At 64.2% G+C, this 25816-nt stretch overlaps 6 non-coding genes across 6 annotated transcripts; 4 read left to right on the forward strand and 2 right to left on the reverse strand.

Annotated features, from left to right (window-relative positions):
* Positions 1–3144: 3144 nt before the first annotated feature.
* Trnay-gua lies at positions 3145–3236 on the reverse strand. The gene is given in 2 exon segments: positions 3145–3180; positions 3200–3236. It is a non-coding gene; the product is annotated as a tRNA-Tyr (tRNA).
* A 19284-nt stretch (positions 3237–22520) lies between these two features.
* Trnap-agg lies at positions 22521–22592 on the reverse strand. The gene has a single exon. It is a non-coding gene; the product is annotated as a tRNA-Pro (tRNA).
* Positions 22593–22774: 182 nt separating this feature from the next.
* On the forward strand, positions 22775–22864 carry Trnay-gua. The gene is given in 2 exon segments: positions 22775–22811; positions 22829–22864. It is a non-coding gene; the product is annotated as a tRNA-Tyr (tRNA).
* Positions 22865–23800: 936 nt separating this feature from the next.
* Positions 23801–23872, forward strand: Trnap-agg. The gene has a single exon. It is a non-coding gene; the product is annotated as a tRNA-Pro (tRNA).
* A 701-nt stretch (positions 23873–24573) lies between these two features.
* On the forward strand, positions 24574–24667 carry Trnay-gua. Its single transcript has 2 exons — positions 24574–24610; positions 24632–24667. It is a non-coding gene; the product is annotated as a tRNA-Tyr (tRNA).
* A 352-nt stretch (positions 24668–25019) lies between these two features.
* Trnay-gua lies at positions 25020–25112 on the forward strand. The gene is made up of 2 exons: positions 25020–25056; positions 25077–25112. It is a non-coding gene; the product is annotated as a tRNA-Tyr (tRNA).
* The last annotated feature ends 704 nt before the right edge of the window (positions 25113–25816 follow it).

The raw sequence follows: 25816 nt of genomic DNA on the forward strand, positions 1-25816 counted from the left end.
CGCCCCCCGCCGCCCCCCGCCGCCCCCCGCCGCCCCCGCTACCCCCGCGAGCCCCCCGCGACGCCCTCTCAGCATCCCTCGCGGGAGAGCCTTGGCGCGCCCGGCGTGGCGGCCCCGGCGGCCCCGGCGGCCCCGGCCTCGCAGCGCTGGTCCATCGGCTCGGCGCCCCCACCCCCTACACTGCCAAATCGCACAGCACCCTCCTGGTAACCACCAGTGCAGCCGGCGAAAACTTGAAACTTGCAGCGTCGCGATGAACACCCACTGCCAATGTCTCGGTGTCGGTTTGTTCGGTTTGTTGTTCTCCCTTTCCGGTTCAGCCATTCCAATACTTCCACTCACTTACGCTGCTCTGCTGCTCCCAGCCCCTTCGTCCGTCTCCCTCCAGTCGGCTGCCACACTGCCCCCTTGGCTGCCCCCTTGGATGCCCCTGTCCGCGGCGTGCAGTTCAACAAGTTCCGACTCAATTCGGGCAGAGGTCTTACTCGGCCGGGGGGACGCTCCTGAATATCTCAGCCAGGAATCAAAAGGGTATTGGTAAAGGCCCGCGCGGGTCGTCCCGACGTCGCTCTGCCTCTGTCGCACTCACGGCGTGTCCCACAGGGGTGCGAGAGAGAGAGGAGGAAGAGCGACGAAACGCTCTTTATTCCCCGCCGGCCCCGGACACACATTACTCTCCCACATTTCACGGCGCCCCCTGGGAGCCTGACGTCCTGACGGGGCCGAAAGACAAATAAATGTCCCCGCAATCTCAGTTTGCTCGCTGTTGAAATTCTTAACTCCCCACGCGCGCGCTTCACCGAGTGTATTTTGTGTTTTTTTTCTCGCGCTCGGAGCGAAAGTGTTTGCAGGGCGGTGGCGGCCTTCCCGGAGGCGGGCGTCGTGACGGCCGAGCGGCGGCCTTTCCTGCGACACCCTGGAGGGAGACACATTTCTTCCGGACGCCGCACCAGCGGAGCGGCCGGAGCGGGCGCTGCCCCCCTCCCCCACCGCACCGCACCCCTCCACACCCCACCCCGCATTGCCAAGTCGGCGACAATCAGCTTATTTATTTATTGATAAGGGATGACGGCATGTCCGATTGCAGATTGCGTTGGCAAGGTCAGGGGCGGCAGGCAGGCGGGTATAGGCAGGCAGGCAGGCAGGCGGTGCTGTTGAAGCGTGCCATTCGCGCGCTGCAAAATAATTCAACGCGACGACTACACTGCCGAAGAAACGTCCCGATTCTTTTGTTTGTTTGTGAAATGAGGCTGCTCTTGTTCTGGGCGAACTAATTAGGAGGCCTCTGGTTACCCCATCAATTTATCTTTTTTTCCTCTCCCTCTCCTCTCTCTCTCTCTCTCTCTCTCCTCTCCCTCTCTCTCTCTCTCTCTCTCTCTCTCTCTCTCTCTCTCGCTCCCATTCGCTACTCTGGCTGTATTTCTCCTTTTTTCCTCTTTGCGCCGCGCTTTGAAGACGGTGGCGCGAAGGGGGCGTCTGTCCTCCGGCATCTGTCCGCATCGGATACATCGGCGGGCGACGCGCACTTTTAGATAGATGAGAGTTAGATGAAGAGACGGCACGGCGGAGCGAAACGGGGCGGCGTCCCCACCCCCTCCCCCCGCCACCGGTCCGCGTCCGCCCTGGACTACCCTGGACTACCCTGGACTACCCTGGACGGGCCGCTCCAAAAAAACGGCCTCGACTTTCATGAGCCCGAAGCGAGCGGCGAGCGGGCGGTAGGTAACTCGCTCAATTTCCCCCTTCCCCTCTCGCCTCTCGACGCGACTGACGACGGCGCCCGAGCCGGAAAAAAATAAGCGAAACGGAGGACAAATTCGCAGAGTATTCGATAGTAATCAGAGGGGTGAACCGCCAAATTCAGCGAGCAAAGTTCAGAGAAAGAAACCCACGTCGGGGTCTAAAAAGAAAGAAACCGTCGGCGAAATCATCAATCCCACTTTATTTGCGCGCTTTCATTAGCCGGCCGTACCCTCCGCGCCAGGGCCGCCAGCGCCGCGCTCCCCACCATTCTGGCGCGGACTGTCCCTCGGCGCGACTGCAGTCGACGTCCAGGAGGTACAACGCGCCAGCGCCGCAGCGTAAGCCCCCCCCTCCCCCTCCCCCTCCCCCCGGCCGTCCGCTCCCTCGGCGTCGCAGCGCAGAGCGCGCAGAGCACCCCACTGTCGCGAGGTCCACCAATTTTCCTCCGGCGCCTCTCTCTTTTTCCCTCCCTCTTTTCTTTTTGTTTTTTGTTTCCTTTCGGGCCTGCGTCAGGCCAGTCGAGCCGCGCCACGCCCCCTCCCCCTCCCCCTCCCCCCGGGCCGCGCCGCGCCTCTGAAATAGTGGACCACTGCCTCCGCGCGCGACTGCGCGACTGCGCGACCCTCCCCGCTGAACGCGGCACGGCGCGGCACGGCGCGGCACGGCGCGGCACACAGCCAGTCCAATGTTTCTTTTTTGCTGGCGCTCCGCGTGACGCAGGAAAAAAACAGACCAAGACATCACACTCTTCCACATCGCCGAACTTGAAAGTCTCCTGACCGACATTTCTAGTGGAAAGTAATTGTTTTCTACTCTTTTTATTAAGCAGCAATCAAACGGCCAAATACTCGCCGAGTCATGTTGGAAGAGGAGCGCCGGATGAGGCGCACAAGCTAGACTAAACTTTTTTTTCTTTGCTTTTCGTCTTTTGGCAGTGTAGGAGGTCGAGGGTGGGGTGCTTGGCAGTGTACGCGTCCAGACGAGCAGGCGCTGGCAGGCTGGCAGGCGCGACTCCGCGCCGTGGCCACGGGGTTGGCGGCGTGGCTTCGCGGGGCGTCGCGAGGGTCGGGGAGGGTCCGCGCGGTGGCGCTGCGTCCATCAGCCCTCCCTCTCTCTCTCTCTTCCTCTTTCTCCCTCTCTCTCTCCCTCCTTCGTCCTCTCGCCCTCCTCCTCCGCCTTCTCCCTCTGTCCGATCGAAGCGATCCCTGATAGCACAAGCTGCGAGGCGCCGCGGCCTGGCGCGCGGGGCGGCGCGGGGGAGACTAGGCCGGGGTAATTGGCTAACTTGGGAAATATCGTCTTCTTTTCCATCGCCGCCGGGTTCACGCGTTGTGCTCAGCGACATTCCGACGCCACCCGTGCCGCGCACCAAACACAGCATCGGGGCCGAATAAAAAGGAGTCCTTCGAGCCGGATTTGAACCAGCGACCTATGGATTACCGCATCGCGCTCGCCTCTACAGTCCACCGCTCTACCAACTGAGCTATCGAAGGGACATGAGGTGGGGGCCACCGCAGCGGGGAGACAGTGCAGCGCGCGGCGCGGCGGCGCCTGGCGGGTGGGGGGTCGGTGGTGGGGGGAGGGGTGGGGGGACCGCCTCGCGGCGGCTGCCGCGGAGCCGCGAGCCGTAGAACCGCGGCCAAGTAAATGAGGCAAGGCAAGCATCGGCGGTGACGTCACGTTGACGCAACGGTCGCGAGGCCCCGTCTGGCGGCGCCGCCACCGCGGCAAAAACAAAAACATCAGCATGAACTTGGCCGCCACGTCGCGCCGCCTCGGCGCGCACCCCGATGAAGACGCGTGTAGGCGCGGGAGACGATAGGCGGGGGCCTCTGGCGGGGCCTTTGGGGTGTGGGCATGCGTGGCGGAGTACACTGTACTATCAGGCGGCTGTGGGCCGTGCTTGTGGGCGTAGACTGGGACTTGGCTCCAGTCCCCGAGGGAGCGCGCTGCCGCGCTGCGAATGGACACGCCAGGTATGTGTACAGAGACGCATATTGCTCGCCCCACCTCCCCCACGGGCCCACGGGGAGGGGGTTAAGGAGATTGCAGGGCCGGGGTGCACGGCGAGGCTGGGGGCTGCCGCGGCTGCCGTGGAGGCCGGCGTGGAGGCTCCAGGACGGTGGCAGCGGCCGATTCCGAGCGGGGGGCCTCCCTCTCTCTCACTCTGGACGTGGGAGCGAGGGAGACGACGACGGGCCGCTCGGAGTGAGCCGACTGGCAGCGCAGAGCGGCGCAGAGGCGCTCCGAGTTAATTAGATGGCCGGCAGCAGCAGCGCCGGGCCGCGCGGCAACGCCAAGCAACGCCGGGGCAACGCAGGCCGGCAGGTAGGAGCGAGTTAGGGCGCCGGGCGAGGCGCCGGGGCTGGGCTGGGAGTCCCTGCTGCGCGATTCCGAAGAGTCGTTTCGTCGCTCTGTCTCTCTCGCACTCATGGGGCACTCCGTAAGGGTGCGAGAGAGACAGAGCGACAAAGCGATCTTCTGAATCACTCGGCTGGCACTGGGAGTCCCTGGCACTGGGAGTCCCTGGCACTGGGAGCCGGGAGCGCCGGGGAGCCGAGCCTAGAGCCGCACCGCCAGCATGGTGCCATTCGGTCCGGCCGGGAAGAGGCTCCGAACCCGACGGGGCGTCGCACAAACTCCTGCACTTTCAGCTCGGTTTTGCCTATCACGCGTCACTCTAGTTTTTCAATGGACTGCATCGAAAAAAGTCTGGCATTTTAAACGTAAAATCGGGTAAATTTCAATCAACTGCAAAATCAACAGGACCCCTAAAAGAGGTCAAACAGGAGAGACAGTCAAGTCACTGACAGTTGGAAAAATAATAATCCGCCCCGGTGCGGGACATGACAGGGCCTCCTGGGTCGGCAGATTGGCACTGGAAGGGCTTTGGCGTTCCACACCAGCCGAATTAGCGCTGATTGGATGAATGGATAACTTCCAGACGAACGGGTCGACCGGATTGGCCGACGCCGTATTGCCTATAGCCCCCTCCCCCCCTTCCACTTGCCGCAAATTCTCAAGCCGTGTGTATACGTGCATGGCGAGCCGCTGGAGCCGGATCGGGATTTACAGTGGCGTTCCAAGTTGCCGCGGAGTACGCAGCACCCAGCACGCAGCAGACTGAGAGTCGTTTTCGTCACTCTGTCTCTCTCGCACTCGTGGGGCGTCCCGCCTGGGTGCGAGAGAGACAGAGCGACGGAAACGACTCTCGGCATCAGTCAGTCTCGGGCCACGAGGCGGAGCTGGCGGAGCATGCCGAGTGATGCCAATAATAACCCTCGATGCAGTTTGCCCTCAGGCGCGGATCAAGGCTGATTCCAGGAACGCCGTCCCGCCGCCATGGCCGGGTGGTTCCGGGAACGGGAGCAGCTCGTCAACAAGCGCCCTCACCGCAAGCCCAGCGAAACGCGAAAAGCCGAAACTAACGGAGAGTATGAAACAGGTGGCATCTCACCTGCAAAGCGTCGCGCATTTCGCGTAGAAGCGAGAAGCGCAGACGCGCCGGTTATTCGTTCGCATTCCTGATTCTAAAAAAAGTGAACAGAGGGTGCTTTTTCCTGCTGCGGAGGGGCTGGTGGTGCGTTCTCCGTGACGGCCGCCCCAGGCCGCAGTGCACGCCGTCCTATTATGCGCATGGATTTGTGATAAGAAGCTGGGAGGGCGGTGCAGGGCGGTGTAGGGCGGTGCAGGGCGTGTTGTACCTGACAAGCTGCCCCTATCACCGGCCTGTGTGTGCAGGTCGGTGCAGGGCGGCGCAGGGCGGGGCAGGACCGCCCCACCGCTCCATGCAGCCATTCAGGGGCCGCCCCCTGGAGGTGCAGCGGTGCAGCGCGGCCTGCAATAACACACGCGCGCCACCTCGAGGCTCGGCTTCGAAACCCGGCAGGCGCGTCTCCGTTTTCCGGGCCGGTGGAGAAATTCTAGAGAGCACGAGGTGGCGGCGGCGTCCGCGACGTGCTGACGGCAGTGTAGGCCGCTGGGATTGCTCGCCGTCCGGGACTCCGTACTGCTTCGCCTGCTTCGTTGCTTCGGCCGCTGGGTGCCGGCGATCCCGGGCCGGGCTTTTGCGCGTTGCGCGCATGTGTCCATTCGTGGCGTGGCGTGGCGCGGTGGCGGGGCGTGGCGGAGGCCGCCCGTCGCCAATCTGCCTGCACAGCTCGGCACGGCGGGCACGGCGGGCACGACGGGCACGACGCCGAGGGGAGGGGGCGCCCTTATGGACGTCGGGGAGGGTGTCCGGGGCGAGGGGGTGGCGGGGCGGCGAGGGTGCTTGATTAATTCAGCGTAGGGAAGGCCAGGCCGTGCCAGGCTGCCAGCCCCGCCAGCCCGGCCAGGCCGTCCGGCAGGGGGCGCGTCCAAGCCGTCCCAGCGGCCTGTCCGTCTCCGTTCCCTCCGTCCGCGGGGCACGGACAGCGCGGACCCCGCCCGCCCCTCGCCTCGGATGCATCCGCCCCGCCCCGCCGGACCCCCGGCCCACCAGGGCCCCGCCCCGCCACACGGCGCCGCGCACGGCCTGGCGGGGCTGGCGGGGCTGGCGGCCTGGCCTTCGCATCGTCCATCGTCCGTCCGGAGGAAGGGACGCGTCCGGGACGCTGTCGCAGGGACCGCCGTGGAGGCAGCCCTACCCTACGCGGCACCGTTTATAAATTACCTAACGGCCGGGCCGGCTGTGCGTGAGAGTGTGCGTGAGAGTGTGCGTGAGAGTGTGCGTGTGTGCGCGGTGGTGGAGGGAGCGGGGAATGAAACAAACAAGCTCGCTGGAGGGCGCGGAAATATTAATGAAGATGAAGTGGTCTCCAAATAACAAAATGCAATAAAGCTCCCGAACGGCTTGACGCTGTTTGAGACGCTGCCGAGGGCGGAGCATGGCAGCGGCCAGCGCCCGGGCAGTAGGCAACCCGCGGACAGGCGTGTCGCGACGGCGGCCGGTTGCCTACCACCACGGCGCTCCCCGCCCAGCGGCCCAGCGGCCCAGCGCGCCAACGGGGAGACGGGGAGGACGAGGGCCAGCAGCACTGCACGGCGAAAGGTAGAGGGAGGACGCCGAGGCAGCGAGGCAGCGAGGCAGCGAAGGCGGCGGAGGCCGGGGAAAGTTTTAATGAAAGACACGTCGGACGACCCGATGCGATTCAAGTTGGCCAAGAGAAAAGAAGCCGGCAATTAATAAATTCGGCACGCATTTTCATTGTTCCTTCCCGAATAAATAAAGTTAAAACGGGACGGACCGCGCTGCGCTGGGCCTTTTAGCGCGGACTGTACCCAGGCCGCGGGAGACCACGGCCCCTGCGCTGTCGCCCCGCCCCGCCCCGCCTCCCGGCCGCTACCCTTGGTGCCCGCAAGCGGCGCTGTCTTGCAGAAACGCTGACGTCGGGTGCGCTGGGGGCGCGGTGGCTGGGGGCGAGGCGGGGCGAGGCGGGGCGAGGCGGGGCGAGGCGGGGCGACTGCTGCGAGCCACCAGTCAGCCCCCTCCTCCCCCATGTGGACCGCACTGGACCAGAGAGAGAGAGGGAGAGAGGGAGCAAGGGAGAGAGACGGAGAGGGAGGGAGGGGAATTTGGCGCTGACGGCCAAGCCACAGAGAGGCGCGGCCTGGTGCGGTGCGGCGCTGGCGGGGCGGGGCGGGGCGGGGCCGGCGGGCCGCGACGGGGCACAAGAGAGCTTGCTTGCTTCCAGGAAATGGAACACGCTCCACGGAGTGGCACGGCGGCACGGCGGGGCCGGCACTGCAAGCAGGACGACGCGCTAGTAATTTACACTCGTCCGCGCGGTGCGGGTTCGAGTCCCGGCGGCGGCGGCCTCCGACAAATCGGCCTCGCCTTCGCCGTAACGGTGCAAGGGCTGCGGAACCGCCGGCCGATGCGCGGCGCAGCTCGGCGCAGCTTGCAGGTATTAATGCTGGTCCAGTAATGGCGACGATTATGTGGCCGGCCGCCCCACCCCGCCCCGCCCCGCCCCCTGCACCTCCCCGACGTCGTCCTGTCCTCCAGCAGCAGGGTCCAATGGGCCGGCCGGGCCCTATCGCGCTACGTATTCCCCCCACCCCACCGCTCCACTACTCGGCTACCCTCCCTGACGGCCTGCCGCGGAGCGAGCGAGTGACGTGTCGCCCCGCTGCCGCAGCCCCCACACCCTCCCGTTCGCGACGACTGAAAACAAAAACAAAAAAGGACAAGCAGCGGCGTTTCATTTAGCGCGGATTTTTAAATTAGGTGGCCAGTGGGGGCGCAAGTTCCTGGAACCGATGGCGTGCGCCAAGGCGGGCATGAGGCAGGGATGAATAAGGGACGAGGCGCCCCGCCCGCCCCGCCCCCGCCCCGCCCCGCCCCGCCCCGCCCCGCCCCGCCCTCGGCGAGCCGGGATAAATTGATTTGATTCTCCGCCACAGAGAGCGCTTGAGGCGCCGGGTCCTGCACGAGCTGCGGCAGCTGCCTCGGCGTTGGGGGGCTATGAATCGAAAGCGAGTCTACGCGGTAGACGCGGGAATACTAACGGCACGCGGCGAAATCAGCCAACAACACGAAAACAAACAGCAGCAACAAACGGAGGCAGGAAGCTGTGAGTGCAGCTTAAACCGCCTGCGTAATCACGCCGCATTGTCCGGTCCACTCACCGGACTCGTTTCCCGAAAATCCTAAACCGGCCCCGCAACGAGAGCGCAGCGAATACACCAACAAATGGCAAATGGTCGTGATTCTGATTCATACTGACTTTCCGACACGTGTTTGTGCAGTATGACTTTGTAGGTTTCTACTCCTCCGGAAACTTTTTCTTTCGAGCGAATGCCTTTAGGAGATTGCTCGTGATCTACAGCACAAGGTGAGTTGGTTGGGCCGTGCCGGCAATCGAAGGGATCGCAGTGTCCCGGCGAAGCGACCCTCGGTTAGGTGCCGCCATAACGATCCAAGATGCAGTGGTATGCCAGTGCACATAAGCCCCAGGTGCCGCTACCCCAGATGCTCCCCGGCGCGGGACTGGCCGTAAACTGTGCTGGAAATACTCGCACACGCACACGAGAATGTAGCCAGGTTGACGGCAGCCATTCGGATGCTCGGTTGCTGTTTCCATTTCTTCGCAGTGCAGCGTCGCTCAAAACGGGGTAGCAAGCGCAAACGTCCGGCGGAGGGTCGGGCCGCCTCCGCGATGGCCTCCCGGCGCCTCCCGGCCTCCGCCTCGAGCCAGACAAGGACGGGCAGAGCGGGGCAGAGCGAGAGGGGCGGGCCGGGGAAGCGGCACCAATTACGCCTGAGTGCAAAGCGCAGGGCAGCGCGGGGCCGCGGCGCTGCGTCCGGGAGCGCGGTGCACAGTGCAGGCAGGCCGGACGGACGGGGCCTCTCGGACTCGGCCCCGGGCCCCAGGCCAGGCTAGGGGGAGCCCCGCGGGCCCGGTCGGGGAGGCATTGGAACCAGACCGTGGCGGCGAGGCGGCGCGGGGGCGGCGCGGGGGCGGCGCAGAGGACGACTTGCTTGTTTCGACGTCGAGGGGCTGCGCGGCTGGGCGGCCATGGACCCGAAGGCGGCAGCGAGCCCCAGCACCGGGGCGGGCGGATTCATTGACGGTCCAGTCAGTAACTCAAACGCAGCGACGGCGCAGGGCGCTGTGGCCCGCCGCCCGTTGGCGGACGGGTGGAAACGTGTGCTAGTTGTGGCAGTACGCTTCTATCTCTGTGATTGTATATAAAATCGTAAATAAACTGAGTATGTTCCAAGTGTGAAGGTATCATCTGCTAAAAAGGACTGGTGGACGCAGGGCGGCGCGGCGCTGACGAAGACGATCGGGGGGACGCATTTCGCGCCGCGCGGAAAACGCGGCCATTCCCCCTCTTCGGCCCATCTAGCCTAAAAGGGGCAGCGTAGGGTAATCAACTGCCCCCCTCCCCCTCCCGCGACGCTGCGCCGCTGATTAAAGGTGATTGATGAGGGTGCAGCCCGTCTGGCCAGGCCGGCCAGGCACACAGCGTGGCACAGCGTGGCGTGGCGCTCGGTGGGGCGGCACAGGGGACGCGACGTCGTGGGGCGGGGCCAGCCCAGGCCGGCCTCTGTACCGAGCAGGCAGGCAGCGAGCTTGGCCTACCCCATCAGCACCAGGGCGGAGGGGGGCTGGGGCTACTCCAGCGGCGAGGCCGACCCGCCAAAAAGACGAGAGCAAAACACGCAGCGGAATGCGAGTGTGACGCGTCTCCAGGAGAGGGGATGCGGGGCGGGGAGGCGCCGGGTGGGTTGCCTACCCAGCAGGCGCTCCGAGCGGCCGGGCGGTGCAACCGGCGTGGCGCTGCCCCGCGCTGCCCCGCGCTGCCCGCTGTGATTCCGTGATTGCAGCCGTGCGGGCCAGCCGGGTCGGACTGCTTGCACGCTTGCAGCCTTGCTTGCAGCTTCCCCTGGAGCGTGTCCAACATGGCGTCCTATTGACAACCCCCTCCTCCTTTGGCTGGACACCAGCGGCCACCCCAGCCGGCCCCAGCGCCCGGTCCCTTGCCTGCGCTGCACTACCGTCCGATCGGGATCTTGCTCCCCCCCCTCCCCCTCCTCGCCACCGCGCGGCCCGCGGCTCGTCCCGGGGACATCCTGTCCAGTCCAGGGGAGTCCTGGAAGGGACGCCAACGAAGGGTCAACATTGGCCGGGCGTGGGGATGGGGCGGATGGGGCGGTCAGCAGGGAAGGACAGAGTGGGATGGAGAGAGGGAGAAAGAGAGAGGGGGGCAAACGAGAACGCGAAGGGGAATCTGAATGAGTCTCCAGCAGGCTGGAGCTGGAGACACGCTATCGGCTGGATTGTGTTGCACTGCCGCCACCGCCGCCACCTGACGGCAGGAGGGGGAGAGGGGGGGGAGGCCCTCGGGGACACCGCACACCGGCCCGTATTCATCGCGCTGCAAATAAAACAAACGACAAGAGTCTTCCCTTGACAGAGACGGGGCGGCGGGGCGGCGCGACGTGTTCACCGGATTCATAGTGAATGGACCCGCTCGGGCCGCGATACCCGATACACGGCGCGGGACGGGGCGGGGCGGGGCGCGGGGGTACACAGCCTACAACATTATTCATGGCGGTGGCGGCGGGGTGAAGGAGAAAACGCAGAGGGAGGCCGGCGGTGCGGCGGGGAGGCTGTTGGCCCTGTTGGCGGATGAGAGATGCACTAACCCCTTTCCCCCCACCCCCCTCACGGCCCCCGACGGTCCCCGCCGCGGTGGCGCCGCCCAGACGCCGGCCTGGGTCAGTTTTCCCTCCCCATTTTCACTTGCCATAAAGCACGGTTACGCGGCGAGAGGCTTTCTGCCCGGAGCGCGGTTGACCAATAAAGAGAGAGAAAACGAAAAGAGAGGGACGCGATAATAATTCGCATGGAAATGCGTGACTGTACGGAGGCCACTTGACGTGTGGTCGGCAAAAGGGGAAACAAGAAAAAAGCCCGCATCTTCCGTCGGCGCGTCGCCGCGTCGCCGCCACGTGCACCTCCGCCTTCCATCGGCGCTCACCGCCTTGTGTCAGGCACGTCAGACACCTCGGCATCGAGTTTCACCGCGCACAATGTTTTAGAAGGCCGTGATTGCCGCCTGTTTACTTCTTATTTGCCTTCGCCGATAGTAATAACGCGCGGGGAGGGGGAACCTGTTGGGGGACGACAATGCCTGGGACGCAAATAAGCCATTTAGGCGTTAAATGAGTTAGGGCCGGCCTGCGGGTTGGAGCCTTAGAGCCGGCAGCGACTAGGCGAACCATCACAGAAACTTAACCTAACCTAACCTGACGAGTGGCAGCTTGTCCAGCGACTTTCCGGCACACTGTAAATTCATAACTCGCAGTCAAATGGGGCGGGCAGAGACGCATTCCAGGGCGACTCTCCAGCAGACGACGCGCGAGGCACGCAAAGCGCGCCAAGCCGCTCGGTGCGTCATCACGGCGTGCAGCACGCGGACACTTCATCTGCCCTCCGTCATGCTCCTCCACCGCCTTGCGGTCGACCGTCGAGGAGATGTCGTTTTTCAAGATCCGCCGCAGGCGCCGAACAGCGTCCGTGGCTGGTCTCCCTCGCACCCCGACGGACAGCGGCGTGAGTGCGAGAGAGATAGAGCGGCGGACGCGTTTCGGACACGGCTTCTTCTCTGAGGCGAAAAGCCGCCAGTCCGTCAGAAAGTGCGCGAGAGAAGTTCCGAAATTCGAACCACGCGCGGGAAGGACGTGGCATAAGTGAGTGTTCCGAATGGTCGGTCGTCCTGCCTAGAACAGCCGAGGCCCGCTAAGCTTCAGTCTGGGGGTAAGACGGGCTGGCGGTGGATATGATAACGAAAAAGATTCCGACACAACGATCACAGCCTCGGCCACGACCTCGGCCACGCCAACGGCCATTCGCACATTTCAATCCGGGTCGGCTAGGCCTCGTGCCGCCGATGCCGCTCCCCAGAGTCCAACTCGGCCAACTGTAAGGGGTAGAGCGAGCAGTCGGTGGGTCGGAGGGGCCGGTGGGGCCCGGGCACCTGACCACGTCAATATTATCCCCATTGTCACTTTATGTGCTGCAACAGGTGGCCGCCATTCCGATTTGAATGAATCGACTGGTGTGCTGGCCGTGCTGGCGTAGCGGCGTAGCGCCACCCCCCACCCCCACCACCAAAGCGATTCAATCCTCAGTTGTAAAAGGGTCGCCGGCCGGGCCACGGCCTCGCCCACACATTTGTCATATCTGAATGTGTGCCGGCCGGTGCCGGCGGCCTCCCCCTCGAGGAGGAGGTCCTCAAGGTCCCGGAGAGCGTCTCAGGGAATTCCACGCCCGTTTTGTTTCGTTTTGTGTCTAGGTTCCTGCGGGTCTGGATGACGTCCTGGGGGAGGCTTCGCTTACTTTGACGGGGGGACGGGGGCGTCGGACGAGAGCAAGTTGTTGATTGAAGACACAAGAGCAGACTTGACTGCGGGCCCGCCGCGCTGCCGCCCTGCCACCCCCTCCCTCCCCTCCGGCTCCGGGCTGCGGCTGGCTGCGGCCTGCGACTCCGGGAGCCGAGCGCTTTATTTCCGACATAACGACCGGAGCAACAGGTTTCAGCTGTATGGCTTGGCTGTGCTGTTTCTGCGACCCTTTCGGCCACCTTTACAACTGGGCTGAATGGAGACGTCTGGGGCCCGGGCCGCTCGGGCCGCCCGGGCAGGGTTCCCTGGTTCCCGTTAAAGGGAATAGGCCCCGGCGCCAGTCATACGGGGAGGGCGGTCGTGCCAAGTTCGAACTGCCGATGGCAACAGTCTGCGGCAGTGGACAACCTGCTGACAGGCTGCTCAAAATCGTTGTAAGTCCTGCCTCGTCGTTTTGACGAATAGGCGAACCGAATTTCGACGCCAATCTCAAAGCTTGGCCTCTCCGCTATCCCGGGGGCATCGCGCGGATCCAACGCGCGACGAGGGGGAGGGTCCTGCCTGGTCCTGACGCTGCAGGTCGGTCGGAACCCCGGCCGCGCCGGGCCGCCACGCCGGCAGGCCAAGGCCCGCCTTCATAAATGCAAATGACGAAGCGGCAGAGCGGTCCTGCGCGCCGCCCGGCGTGGCTCGGCCCCGCTAGGCGCCGCTCGCCGGGTCGATCGGACAGCCTCGATAATCCCGGGCAAAACAATTTAGTTATGAGCAGTGGCGCCGCCCGTCGCGTCGCACCCAGCAGCAACAGCGGCAAGCAGCGGAAATGAATTTAAAGTTTAACGCGGCGGCACACCAATAGTCCCCCTACACTGCCCACCCTGTCATCCCCGAAACACGGCCAAATTACGAGGGCGCGGACGCAATCTGCTTGGCGATCGTGAGCGCTTAATAACACACTGGAAACTTGGAGCGTCGCCCTGGCGGCCCTGGAGGTCCCGAAGGAACTAATGCAGCCATCAGGCCGCGGCGCCGCGGCCAATGGAGGTGTCGGGGCGCTTCGAATGTCGGTCACGTTTTCGACTCGGGCTTTAGCTTGCTTTTGACTAGGTGGGCGTGCTCTGCCATGGCGCTCTGCCCGCAGAGGGGGAGGGGGAAAACGCGGGGGGGGGGGGGGGGTCGCGCTCTTCTCCAGGCGATTACTTATCTTGGGCGTTAATTAATTCACAAGACGCACACACGTGTGTAGCGCCACCCCTCCCTTTCGGCGTCCCCACTGCGGTGCCAAATTCCTCATCCAACTTGGCGGGGTCGTGGGGGCCGCGGGGCCGTGGGGCCGCGCGCACGTACTTCGCGTGGAAAAAGGCGCGTCGCCCGGTTGAAATTCTTGGCGGCGACGGGACGGCCGCTCCGCCCCCCGAGGATGAAAAATTGCGGTGGTCGAGTGGCGGGGACACGTCGTGGAGGACGACGCGGAGGCCGGCGAGTCGAGGGCCGAGGTTGGCCGAAGCTTGGCCGAGCTTGGAGGAAGGGCGGGTTGCGGGCTTTGGGCGCGGAGGCGTGGATTTGGGCTTACGCCGGGTTGGAGTGTCCACTGCTGAAAAGGGGGAGGGAGGGGGCTGAGGGGGGATTGGCTGGCCCGAGGCTGGCCAGCTCCAGGCACCATCGCCCTCCCCGCCCCGGTCGCCCCGGTGTGCCAAGCACTTGGCAAGCCGACGGGGGGCGCGGATGGCGGCGGGCAGGGCGGGCAGCGCTGCCACCCCTTTGGGCCTGAGCCTAGTCGGCCCCTTGCGGACCCCTTCTCTTCCCCCCGGGCAGGCCCAGGGCGCCGCGGGGACGGCGTGGGCAGCGCCCGGCAGCGCCGCACCACTGGTAGCGGGCTACAGCGAGGCTACAGTGGGGCTACAGCGCGGCTACAGCGCTACCGCGGGGCTACAGCTGTGCAGCTGGCCATTCCCAGCGACTGGACCGACTCCCCGCGCCCCCCGCGCCCCCCGCGCCCCCCGCGCTAGAACAGCACCCGGCCCCGGCCGCCCCGGCTGCCTCGGCCCTTCCCTTCCTCCTACTCTGTTGGCGTACCATGGCGCCGGCCTCGGTGCCAGCTGCCGAGCTGCGGAGGCGCGGCACTTTGCGCGACAAATCTGGGACGCTCGCTGAATTTCTCATTTTTTCGTGACCGGCGTCCCGGGGCACCGTCGGCACGCTGCCGAGGGTCGAGCTGTCCCGAACATCGCACTCGTCATTCTGTCTCTCTCGCAGCGTTCCTTCGAGACTGAGTAGGCTGTTGAGTCCACAGGAACACTTCCTGGCCGGCCTTGCGAGGTGCCCGTCGACGCGGGGTTTGCGCACGGGCCCTCGGACTGCGCGACGGTCCCCCGGCAGGGCGCAACGAACTGCACGCCGCGGCGTTCGGCGACAACCATAACCTCTGCCGCGAGGCAGCGAGGCGGCGCGACGGCGCGGCGGCGAGGCACCACATGGCCAAACCCGGCGCGGCATAATTTTTTCCGCGCGACTTTATTTTATTTTTGGTGGCAGCCGGCGGCAGGGGCAGGACCGGCGGCGAGCAAAACGCAGTGCCCTGCCGGCCTGCCCCTCGGCCTGCCCCTCGGCCTCTCGGCCTGCAGCGACCGGGACGAGCCGAGCGCCGCGCCGCACCGAGCCCAGCCGCGCTGCATTACAGCCATTACAGCACGCCGCCGAACCCGAGCCCGGCCCGGCCCGGCCAAGTTTCGTGACTCGAGGGACACAAAAAAGAAAGGGGGAAAGGCACGGCGCGGTCGGCCGCTGCGATCGCCGCCCTGGGAGACTGCAGCATGCACGGCCTGCACCGCGCTCGCATGCAGCCGGGCCTTTGTGCGCCGGGCAACAGCAAGAAGAGCAAGAACGCCACCGGCCGGGGAATTAGCCTGGCCTCGGCCTGGCCGACGAGGCGAGGGGCGTAGGGCGTTTCGTTCTCCGGCCGCGCACGTCGGCGACGCCCTTCGACGCAGTCCTTCGACGCAGTCCTTCGACGACGTCCTTCGACGACGCCCTTCGACGACGCCCTTCGACCTAGCCCTTCGACCTAGCCCTTCGACCTAGCCCTTCGACCTAGCCCTTCGACCTAGGCCTCCGACCTAGCCCTTCGACCTAGCCCTTCGACTAAGCCCTTCGACGTAGCCCTTCAACGAAGCCCTTTGGGGCAGGCGGTGACGCGACTTGCGCACCTCGGGGCGCGGCGCAATCTCTCAGTGCATTGTGCCCTGGAGGGAGGCGAGGGGGATGCGATGGGCTGGAAGCTGAGGCAGCGCCCTCCGCACGGCACGGCACAGCACAGCACGGCGCGGCTCCATTGGCGGATACGGGCCACATCGCGTCGCGCCAAGCAGAGGCAGGAGCCAAAGGACTGCCAATTTTTCCATGTCCTTTTTCCCCCGCCTTTTTTTTGTTCCTCCTTTTTCCGCCGTCGTCGTCGGCGGTCCTTTCGCCGCTCTCGGCCCGCTCCGCTCCGCTCCACTCCCCACCTCGCCGCCTCGGCGTCGCGTCTCGCGGAGGGCCGGAGGGCGGGGCGGCCTCGTCGCGCCTCGCACTTGCAGTGCGCATCTGGCTCCTTCGTATTCGTGGAGCAGGCCGGCCAAAGCGAGGGACTGAGAGACGCCAAAATTCCTCCGCCTCCAGGTTGGGCTGAAGCGCGTGGAGGACTACCTCCAGGTGGCCGCGGCGCGCCTCTCGGCCTCTCGGTGTGCGTGCTCGCCGTGCTCGCCGACCTGCAGCGGGGTCTTTATTTTTCGCCGCGGCCTCCGTATTTTTATACCCTGCAGCCAATGCAATCCACTTAGGGAGCCCAGACGGAGCGTAATCAGCTTTCGACCAATACAACACGCCAGGCAGGCAGGCGGGCAGGCAGGGCCCCCGCCACCCCGCGCCTCGCGCCGCGCCCCCGGCCGCGCGCCCCGGCCGCGCCGCCGCACACAACAGCGAGCATGCACGCAGCGCGGCATAAAATGCAGGGGACTGACTCCGAGAGTCTTTTTGGTCGCCGTCTCTCTCGCACTTGCAGGACACCACGTCTAGGTGCGACCGAGTCAGGGCGACGAAAACGAGTCTCGGAATCAGTCAGCTGCACGGCGACCGCAGCGGGCCGACGGGGGCCCCGAGCCCCGACGGGGGCGTGGCGGAAACAAAAAGACAAGAAGACTGCAAGAAATAAGAGAGCCATTTTGAAACCCGAGCGCCGCGCCGCGCCGCGCCGTGGAACAGCGGCCGTCCCTCCGCTGCCCTCCGCCTCGCCCTCACCTCCAGACGCAGCCAAGGCGCACGGCGCAAGGCAGGAGATGGAAGTGGTTTCGAACTGGACGTGGCGGTGCCCGGCGGTCCCTTTTCTGCCGTGGTGGCGAGGCGTACAGTGGCGTGCCGCGCCGCGTCGCGACGTCCCTGTCACGACGACGCGCACGCACCCACCTGCCACCTGGCGGGCGTGGCGGGGCGTGGCGTGGCGGGGCGAGGTGGGGCGGGGCGCTTCCTGACGAGATGACCACCTTCGTTCGCGAGCACCGGCACACCTGGCGGCCCTCTGCCCCTCCCCTCCCCTCCCCTCCCCACGCCTCGACGGCGTCCTCATCAGGCGAGTCCTCCCCGCCGGGGCGCCTCCGCAGCGCTCCGAATTAAATTTTAAATCAGGCTGGAAGGTCGCGCAGGCAGAGCGGGCAGAGGCAGCGGCGGCGGCCCCGGCGACGACGACAACGTTGTGTTTTTCGTCGCCGAATTACGCGCGCTTGCAACATCTCTCGGCGCCGAGATAGGCCCTCGGCGTGCCGGCCTGGCCGCGGCCGCCCCGTGACCTTTGACCTGGCCGGCACCGCCGCGCCCCGCACCGCGTACGTACTCGCTTATCAGCAGCACGAGCCGCGGCCAAGCGCGCGCGGGGCTCTCTCTCTCTCTCTCTCTCTCTCTCTCTCTCTCTCTCTCCCTCTCCCCTCTCCCTCTCTCTCTCTCTCTCTCTCTCTCTCTCTCTCTCTCTCTCTCTCTCTCTCTCTCTCTCTCTCTCTCTCTCTCACTCCTGCAGCCGCCCAACGAGTGCGAGAGAGACAGAGCGCTGTTGGGAGTGGGGACTCTGGGCTGTGTCGGAGCGCGGCGCGGCGACGCGGCGGGTGACGGCAGCGTCGCGACGTGCAGCGGACCGTGATGGGCCGCCGGCGTGCTCCGCGAGCCCAAGCCCCCCTTGCTCGTGCTGCGCACTCAGACGGCACACTCACACACACACACAGACACACAGACGCCACTCCGGAAAACGTTTTGCTTCTCCTCCGCGCTCTGCTGCTCCGCCGCTCTGACCTGGGCGCCTGCTTCGAATCACCCCGACGCCCATCAGCCAGAAAAGGCTTGCAGTGCCGGAGAGACAGTTGAAAGTCATCAAAATGATCCTGAAAAGTAGAAAACGTCAGCCGCGGAAAATAAAGTGCACCATCAACAATTTTACAAAATATTTATAAATATTCATGAGCACTGAAAATATGATCACTTTCATTTCGGTCGGAGCAATGATCTGCTCCGGACTCCGGGTATCGTTTTGCGCCGATTTCTCATCCTCTTCCTCTGTGGTGTTTGTTCGTAAAGTTATGGCCAGTCTAGCCTCGGCGCCTGGCCGCACTGCGACGCAGCTCTCGGTGTGAATAGGGCCCGCCCCGCCAACGCGCCCCGCCAACACGCCCCTCGCCGCGGCGCCGCCAAGGCCGTCAAGGCCGTGGTGCTGGTGCAGGCTAGAGTCCAGGCCGTCGGGGCGGGGCGGGGCGGGGCGGGGTGCTAGCGCGCGTGTCCCGCTCAAGGGCACAGGGTGGTTGGACTGGCCTCCCGCCGGAGGGCGTGTCCGAAAAGGAAGATAAAAATCCCGCCGAAAATCCGCGCGCGCGTCAGTATTTGAACCCACGCCGTGGAAGCCCTCGGCGTCGCGAAGGCCCGCCGCGTTCCACGTCGTTCCACGGCCGGCGCGCTGGTCCGCTCGGTTTATTTGGCATGTTGATTCTGCTCGCATCATCAATTACCGGGCCGTCAGGTCCGAGAGGGGAGGGGGGGAGGCAGATTCGCACTGCTGGAATGCGTGATTAGGCCCATCTCGCAGCGGCCCGCCCCGAGGCCGATTCCGAATCGCGTGCCTTCGTCGCTCTGTCTCTCTCGCGTCCCTGCGAGCACTGCGAGCCCTGCGGCACGAGTGCGAGCGAGACAGAGCGACGGAGCGCGCTGTCCGGAACGACCCTGCGGCGCCCGGCCGCCAGCGCCGCACAGCACATGCAGGCACTGCTCGCTAAGGGCGGCTATGCCGCGAGGACGAAAAATCCGCGTTGACCTTGGTCTGGCAGTGCGTGGCGTTGCGGGGCGTGGCGCGGCGTGGCGGGGCAGGGCGTGGTGTCGCGATGTCCGGGCCAGGGCCGGCCAGGCCCCGGGGGCGTGGTAATGCGTGGCGCTGTTTTCATAGTTGTGTGCGTGAGTGCGTGCGACGAAACCGTCCTTCTTTCCTAAAAATCTCATTCAACGAACGTTAATGGAAGCAGATGATCCAGTGCGTTTCACAACTGCTGTGATAGCCGAGAGGTTAGAGACGTGGGATCGAGTTACCGCAGGCCGGTGTTCGAATACCAGCGTCACAAAAGTTTTTTCGACTTGCTATCCTAAGGGTGGTGGTTCGAGGCCATGAGAGCGGAGCCGTGTGCAACAGGCCCACATGCCGGAGGTTCGACTCCTAACAAATATTTCCATTTAATTTTACTGCCTCACCCAGTGCGGTTCAAACCCGTAAACGTGAGCCCGCCCCGAGCATGGGACGTGGTGGTCCAGGGAGTAGAGGCGTCGGTTCCCAGTGCTAGGGTCGGCGGTTCGACTCCCCCAACTTCTTGCGAAATTTTGACCGGGTCGGTCGAGTCCTGTTGCGTCAACAACCCACCTCACGCCGATCCCTTCATCATGGGCCGTGGTGGCCGAGAGCGTAAAGTCGTGTGATCCCGATGGCGGGATCCGGGGATCGAATCCCATCATTTCATTACATTTTTCGACCGCCTTCCTCCCAGTGCAACTCAAACCCGTCGTCCAACACGCTGCCAGACGTACAAGCGTGATAGCGTAGTGGTCAGAGTCACATTCACCTGGCCACTCCGCTGTGGGTGTCTAAAAAGCAATCCGCTTCGGCGGGTTGGCCTCGGCACTGGAGCGATGGAGTATTTGATCCATCAATCCAGACCATCCGGTGTGTGGTTGCGGGTGGTGCCTCCTTGATTCGTCGGGGAGGCGATGATAAGTCCTTTGAAGCTGGCCTAAAACGCTGTATGTTCGGTACGGGAGCGCCGGACAGTGGGGGTACCATGGGGTACACAACCAACCCTACGAAAACAAGAAGCTCCCACCAAACCTCTTCTCTGTCTGAGTCTCTCTCTGTCTCTCTGTCGTCTCACTCTACGTCCCGCCCCTCAAAGAGCTTCGTACTGGGTGCTCTCACCCAGCTGCCTGAGCTTTGGGGTCCTACTGGGTCCCCCGGCGAACGCTTGGGTCGCTGACGGGATTAACCCCAGGTACCTGATAGCACCGGTTCCCATCCCGAACACCGAAGTAAAGCAGGAGGCCTCCCCATTAAGACTGGGGAGGGGGTGTAGAGTTCAAATTTTTTCTTTTCCCTTTCAAATTTCTCGGTTAATACTCGTTTGGTTTCCTTATACGGGGTAGTATGCGGGCTCATTCCAAAGATAGTAATTAAAATTGTGTATGAAACAAAATATATAGACCCGAGCGAGGTGGCCGGTGTTGGTACTAGCCGTGCCGAGCTGTGGCTGTGGTTTTCGCACGCCTTTTTCCTCGCGGCTCCCCATCGACTCCACGCCGTCCACGGTCTTCTTGGCAGTGAGCAAACCGAAGGGCCGAGCTGGTGTCTCACTTGGGACCTTCCCCGACGCCCGGCGAGCAAGCGGACCGAGGACGGAGCCCGAGGAGACCCCGAGTCTCTCGGGCGGGTCGGGGCCAGAGCCGGCTGGGTGACGTGGACGAGGTGGTGGTGTCGGGGTATGCCCCCTGAGTGCCCCCGGCCGGCCTAGCCTAGCCTTGCCTAGCCTAGCGCAAGCAGTGCACCACCCACGCACGGCCCGTCTGATCCGGCCGAACCACATCAGGCCCGCCGTTCTTCCTCATGCAGGCCGCCGAGGCCGTCAGGCGTGGCGGACAACACGGATTAAAAATGCAGTCGGAGAATCTCGTTAGCGCAATCAGAAACGCGCGCCGGAAAACGACGCTGAAAGTGCGAAAGTGGTCGACCCGGCGCTGGCGTACCCTGGCAGTCCCAGCGCCCGCGCAGCCGGGGGTAGGCAAGCCCGGCGGACGCGCGCGAGGCACAGGCCGGCATACCCTGCGCTACGCAGGCGCTCCGGCACACTGGGCTGGAATGTTGCAACCCTTTCAACGCGGTGTGCCGTGTCACCCTCGCACCTCTGCGGGAAATGCCAGACGGAGCGAGATACCACGATCCTGCCGTCCCTCTGGGCTGGGGATGTCCAACCAAATGAGACAGATGGGCATCGGCGTCCACTCCGACTTGTTGTCGGGACAAAGCGCAGTAGTCTGGCCAGTGCCGCCGTGACGCGTCGTTTGCGTCACGGGCGTGCGTCGGACGCGTCACGGACGCGTCACGGACACGTCACGGGCGTGACGCGTGCCGCCCATCACGGCGACCTCAACGCCCGTGCGTTAGCTCCTGGCGTGCGGACTAAGCGCGTTGTCCGGCGGGCGACGCGGCGAGTTTATCTCATTTCCGCGACCATTTGTCGACGCGTCGCCTCGGCCGAAAGGCAGCGGGTTTTCGGCCGGGTACAGTCCCGGGGGTGCTCGCGGTGCGGCGCGGCGGGGCGGGGCGGGGTGGGTGTTGGTCGAACTGTGCCGACATCTTAGTGGACGCCGAGGCTGGCGCGCTGGCGGGGCGGCCAAGGCAGGCGGAACCCTTCCAAGCCGAGCTGCGCTGCGCCGTGCTGCGCGAGGCCGTGCTGGGCCGCGCGGGGCGTTGCGGGGCTGCGCGCCCACCGCGGAGGCCCTCCGGTAGGGCGGTGCGGCGCGGCCAACCCCCTCCCTCCCCTTCCCCCGCCGGCCCTGCGAGCCCTGCCGGACCGTACCAACCCTCGGACTTACCCTGCACAGCCTGCCTCGCTCGCCCCGCCCCGCCCCGCCCCGCCCCGCCATGGGGCCAAATTGCGAGCGCCGCCTTCCCTCCCTCCCCTCCCCCCCCTCCGCTCCTGCTCCCCTCGGACCGCCCGGGGCCTGCAATGGCCTGCCCTCTGGCCCAGCGCCGCACAGCGCCGCACAGCGCACACTGTCAAGCGAACGTCCCGAGTCCGCGCGTAGACTGCAGAGTCCCCGCCGCCGCGGACCGGGCCTAGGGCGCCTAGGGTGGCCTCCCGGCCGAGGCGCGGTGTTTCATTGGGGCTGGTGGCCACCCTAGCGGCGCAGCGCATTTATCAAGCGGATTGAGACAATGGGGTGCGCGGCCTGGCCGGCCTGGCGGCCTCCGGTGGCGGCCTCATGGCGCGGCGCTGCGGCGGTCCTGCGTCACCCGCCGGCCCCGCCAGCACGGCCAGCACGGCCAGCCCGCCAGGTGTGGTCCAGTGCGGCGCCGGGCGGTGGGCCGGGCGGGGCGCCAGGCTGGCTCGATGTGGGGCCAACGGGGCCTTTGTCAAGTCTAGGCTAATTACAATCCCCCAGCAGCCCGGCAAGGCAGCCCGGCAAGGCAGCCCGGCAAGGCAGCCCCGCGCCGCCCCTCAGCCTTAGACCGGATACGGGTTTCTGTAAGCGGCCCATCCCGCCGCACGCGGCTTTACCAGGAGCAAGCTTGGATAATTTATTAGCAGCACCGGCGCCACCTGTGATCGAAATCGTGTGAGGCACAAGCAGAATTCAAAATTCGCGACAGCGCGCACGTGTGAGCGCAAAAATTAGAGGGTCCGTCCGGGATTTGAACCCGGGACCTCTCGCACCCTAAGCGAGAATCATACCCCTAGACCAACGGACCGCCATGCGCTGCAGGGCCGCGACGGGCGAACTGGTTCCGCGGGTCTGCCCCTACAGTGGTGGGGCCGGGAGTTACATAAAAGTCGCGGTCGTGGAACAAAAACGCACGCGGGCCGAGGTGGGGAGCCGGCCGGGCCGGCGGTTTGCATTGTGGTGCAGATCGGAGCCGGTTACTTTCACCTTCCTTCGATAGCTCAGTTGGTAGAGCGGTGGACTGTAGAGTCAGCAAAAGCGGGGATCCATAGGTCGCTGGTTCAAATCCGGCTCGAAGGATTGACTTTTGGTAGTTCATTGGATTTTTCGGAAAGCATTTTTCTGCCCGAGAACATTTTCTTCTTTCTTCTGACCCTATACCTGGGACGAGATCGAAGTGCGTCTATTTCAGGTGTCTGTTGTACCGACTGGCCAATTGGCAACCTTTCCGCGTGCGGGGCACGGAGTGAGGGTGGGCGGGGGCGCCGGGCCACGGCAACAAGACGTATAGCCGTCATGAACATCAACTTAAGCAGTCTCACAAAGACCACCTTTACGTCCTCGCATGAAAGAGAAGTCCCCCTGAAGGGCTGCAAGCGGGCAAGCAGGGCGGGGGTGGGGCGGGGCGGGTCGGGGGTGCTCCCGACGGGGACGACGAACGGCGCAGCTATAAATATAACCGCGGCGGTATAACCTTGACTTTACGACAAGTCGGTAGTACACACCAGGGATTGCGCAGGTCACGGTCGGCGCGCTTCTGGGTCAAAAACACGAGGAAGGACTGGAAGGAGGCAGGCGGGTTCAATTGCATGGAAAATCAACAGGTCGTTTTTATGACTATTGTTATTCGAGTTGAAAAGGGCGGGCTGAAGGGAGGGGTGGCCCAGGAGGGTGTTGAGCCCGCCAGCCCCGACAGCCCTCCGAGGGGAGCGGAAGTCGATACACGGAATTTCAAATTTGTGTACACTTTTAGCAGACTATTAAGCTTAATGGGGGCTTACCTTGCGAAGGGGCTGCCGGCTGGGCTCACCGAGATCCGGGCAATAACGGTCATCTAGTCCTAAGTATGCCCGACCGCCCGGCCACTCGGGAGGGGGAAGGGGAGGGGGGAGGGAGAGGGGAAGGGGGCTTGAGGAGTGGGGTGCGAAAGCGATTGGAAAGGTAATGGCTCGTCCGAAACACTCCGGGATGTCAGCGTGGATGTGGTTCGGCACCAGGTTGCATGTAAGCACAAGCGGTCCGTTGGTCTAGGGGTATGATTCTCGCTTAGGGTGCGAGAGGTCCCGGGTTCAAATCCCGGACGGACCCGCCTCCGTTTTTCTCTCTAATTAATTCCAGCCATTTTAATTAATTGGCAATCAATAGTAAGAAATGGAGAGTTAATCGGTGGTAGAAGGCACCAGGCGCGCTCACCGCCGAGGAGGTGGCCCGTCTCTTTGACCGCAGCGCCGCGTAGCCATGGCGTAGCGTAGCGTAGCGCCGTGCTGCCGGGCGCCGCCGGGCCGTGGCGAGCCGAGCCGGAGCGAGCCGCCGGCCCGCTCGGCTACACCATGACCACGGTCAAGGACGTTTCAAAAGTGGAATAGCCTAGCGAGAGCGAGATTATTGTGGTAGATAGAGAGAGGGGGGAGCGGCTCGATCGAGTCGGACCGTCTAGTCGAGTCCCCTTCCTTCCCCTTCCCCCTCCTCTCATGTTGCAGGAAGGCACTCCTCTCCGCGGCCCGCTCCGTTGCCGTGCTTTCACCGTGTTTTCACGGCGTATTTGGGAGGATGAGCGAGGATGCTGAACACCACTGTTTTCAAAGTGTACTGTCAATTATTGCGGCCAGTTGTCCAGTCGATGGCTGAATGACTCCAGCGTCTCGGGTCTCCACACTCGGTGGTCGCCTGGTTGCCCCACCGCACCGCGCCAGCCAATCACGACTCGAGGCCCGCTTTCTCTCTCTCTCTCCGCGACCTCGCGCCGCGGAACAGTTTTGGGAGCACGGTGCAGACAACGAGGTAGGCCCCCTTCGATAGCTCAGTTGGTAGAGCGGTGGACTGTAGAGGGAGAGAACGTGAGCAGGTATCCATAGGTCGCTGGTTCAAATCCGGCTCGAAGGACTATTTTGGATTCTTACGTGCTGATTGAACGCCATATGAATATGACTTAACTGATGAATGTGATTTCTTCTTGGTTTTCTCGCCCTCCGCCATTCAAAAAGCGTTAAGTCTGATCAGAAATTAACTTTCTTTCGCAAAAGTCTGCCATATGTACGTTCAAAATTAAGCAAAATTAAATATAAAAATTATGGAAAATGTTGCTAACCACATACAATGTTCTCTCTTTCGGGTGTCCGTGCAGGTTCTCGTACCCCCTCTCTGCCCACTCGCTGGCCTTGTTGCGTACGCAGTCTGCTTCTCGCGCGGCTCGGCCCACATTATATCGCTTTCTCTGACCGCAGGTTCTCAACCTCCTTCGATAGCTCAGTTGGTAGAGCGGTGGACTGTAGAGGCGAAGAACGGAGCAGGTATCCATAGGTCGCTGGTTCAAATCCGGCTCGAAGGATTACTTTTCTCCGTGAATTATGATAATATTTTTTCAAAAATACCCAATTACGAAAATTTAAAAATATCTTAGAATTAGATTCAAAGCGTCTTTCTTTTTCACCCACTTTCCATCCTCGGGTCCTTCCTCGCGTTCTGCTGATGTGGCCTTCTGCCCGTCTCGGCATGCGCGCGCTGCAGTGCGGTGCAGTGCGCTGCAGTGTCCAGGGGCGGAGTGGGCTTGGAGTGCTGCAGCATGCCAGCGCCGCCGCGTCATATTGGCACGTCGTCGTGGAGCCGCCGGGCTGCCGAGGCGAGCCTGGCGAGGCCCGGCGAGGCCCCTACACCACACCACCCTACCCGACCGGCCCGGCACAGCGAGGGGAGCCTAGCCGGGGAAATGCACTGCAAGGACTGCAAGGTGCTGACGCGGCGCACCGCGATGGCCCGGCCAGGGCCCGGCCAGAGGGACACGCCGTGGCAGTGTGACTCAGCACACACATACACACACACACCAACACGGAGAGGACGGCGCCGCGGCGCAGCCATGGCACAGCCCCGCACGGTTTATGTAGAGTCAGTGGCGTAGAACGCTGCGCTCCGGTTGTCTCTCTCTCTCTCCCTCGCTCGCCCGAGCGGCACCGAGGCGTCGTCAGAGGCGCCGCGACGCCGCCGACGGGGAGGCCCCGGACGCCCCGGGGGGCAATATCGAACACACAGACCTGT

Source organism: Thrips palmi, unplaced genomic scaffold, assembly GCF_012932325.1.
Source record: "Thrips palmi isolate BJ-2018 unplaced genomic scaffold, TpBJ-2018v1 HiC_scaffold_12, whole genome shotgun sequence".
Lineage (NCBI taxonomy): Eukaryota > Metazoa > Arthropoda > Insecta > Thysanoptera > Thripidae > Thrips > Thrips palmi.